Source organism: Limulus polyphemus, unplaced genomic scaffold, assembly GCF_000517525.1.
Source record: "Limulus polyphemus unplaced genomic scaffold, Limulus_polyphemus-2.1.2 Scaffold55, whole genome shotgun sequence".
In the NCBI taxonomy this organism is placed as follows: domain Eukaryota; kingdom Metazoa; phylum Arthropoda; class Merostomata; order Xiphosura; family Limulidae; genus Limulus; species Limulus polyphemus.
The window spans coordinates 645,459-647,662 of NW_013665665.1; the positions used below are offsets into that span (position 1 = coordinate 645,459).

General features: G+C 33.1%; 1 protein-coding gene across 1 annotated transcript in view; it reads right to left on the bottom strand.

The window, feature by feature from the left end:
* LOC106463794 (SWI/SNF-related matrix-associated actin-dependent regulator of chromatin subfamily D member 3-like) overlaps nt 1-2,204 on the bottom strand; it is a 335,955-nt gene that overhangs the window by 288,816 nt on the left and 44,935 nt on the right. The window contains exon 2 of the mRNA XM_022391691.1: nt 2,049-2,181. The gene's annotated coding sequence lies outside the window, so the exon portion shown is untranslated. The remainder of the gene's footprint in view (nt 1-2,048; nt 2,182-2,204) is intronic.

A 2,204-nucleotide genomic window follows, 5' to 3' on the forward strand; every position in this document is an offset into this window, starting at 1 on the left:
AATATAGGAAAAGAAGAAATTAACTTACTGCATCATTTTCTATATATATATATATAATTTGGTCCTTATGCATAAAATATCTATGCTTGTTATACTTCTCCAGAATTGAAAATGACAGTTTTTGGTTTATCTTAAACATTATACATTTCTAAAACAGTTCTGCAAAATTTTATTCACCCACTTTGCTTAATTTTGATACTAGAACCAAATGAAGTTTTCCAGAAAATTTCAAAAATTTCAGTATCCAAATCTTTTTTCCAGCAATAAAATAATAATAATAAGAAGAAAAAAAACGATGAAGGTATTCTTTTTTCTTGGTGATATGAATGTGAATCGAGCAATTCAGTATGCACACTTTTACAAAGTTTGATCGTCAAATACGTAAAATCTGCTTTTGAAATAACCTGTATTTCGCCACTAAGGGAGGCAACTTATAAAGATATACAGCTTGCAACGTGAGGACCTAGCGACCACTGCCAGCTGGTTTCCTTATTTTATCTCTCAGCATAAAGCAACGAATTCATTCTGCATCTAACTAGCTGAGATATTTATCTACTTCATGCTCCCAAGTGGCACAGCGGTATGTCTGTGGACTTATACCGCTAGAAACCGGGTTTCGATATCCCAAACCCGTGGTGGGCAGAGCACAGAATGCCCTTTGTGCTTAACTACAAACAAACAAACCTAATTCATTTTAGTAGTAAATAAATATTTATCCTTGAAAGCATGCCACATCAGCGTTGAATGAGGAAAAACATCGATTAACAAATATAAAAAATACCCTCCCTCCCCTTTAAAGGTAACACACTTTTCAAATCTACTGATAATGTGTGTAATATTAAAAATATCCTGATCTGCATTTTATTTCCCTGTGTGACTTTCTTCACTTTGAAGGTTTAGTTAAACAATAATGATTACAGCGTGTCCTGAGTAACACACAAAAATACGTGCAATCCATCCAAAAACGCTTGAACTATAAAACAACAACAAAAAACTAAACTTTTGATTTAGCTCAAACAGTAGGCATTAGCTTATAAAAACAGCAAAATAAAGCAACGTGGCATTAGTCACACTGCATAATTTTATTCACGTGCTGTAAAACTGAACTTACGTTGTTTAGCTCCTATTTCACATAAAAATCACTAGTGAACAAAATGTGATGTGATGAATTATCCGTTAATGAATGTTGTTTACAACGTAATTGGAATTCACTAGAGCAATTGCTTGATTCAAAACAGGCTGAGTATTGACTGTCAAGAAAATGAATGAGATATGTAATTATGAGAGCTTTAAAGCTGGAACAGAAATTTATGAAGAAACATATGTAGATTAAGAAATTTATAATTCCTTTAACGTTTGTTTACGGAATTATTATCGACATGTTTTAAATTATTTGAAGAATTAGTGATAATGACCTGAAACTATATTGGAACAACTGTTTCTTTCGACCTGCAAGGAAATAGCTTTTATGCTGTGTTTTTACGATTCCCGAATTTTTCAGTCTGTCTACAGACTTTCTTTCCCAAACAAATAAAATATGAATTATAAGAACTGATAAATAAAAGTAAAGACGAACGTATAACAATATGTCAACCACACTATATCTGTTAGATCCAGTGCCGATGAGGCCTTTCACCCAATACAGTAGGTCAGACACCCAAATGTGTTTCTTGTTTATCGCTACCTTGTGCTTAACAAAATATGTTACTTCAAAGTTAACTGCTATATCTGTTGTGTCTTGTCTGCCTAAGTATTTTTTTTCTTACAAATAACTACTTCATGTACTTCTGCAAACAGCTTTAACAACATATAGCTTTAACAGCATTCAGCTTTAACAACATATAGCTTTAACAGCATTCAGCTTTAACAACATATAGCTTTAACAGCATTCAGCTTTAACAACATATAGCTTTAACAGCATTCAGCTTTAACAACATTCTGCGAACTTTGAACATTGTATTTGTAATTAAAACCTCTTCGAGTGTTACACATTCAGAAACAAATTAATAATGACAAAAAAGCGCGAATAATTATATAATAAGCCTTACTTCTATTATCCAAGCTGTTAAAAACGAAGAAATATCTGCAGGTGCCTCGGGGAGTTTTTGAACACTTAGGTCTTGGTCGCCATGACGACAAGAAACGAAGTTGGTGCCTCGGTGACGGACACGCACATTAAATCTAAGGAAATAGAGACATCACGC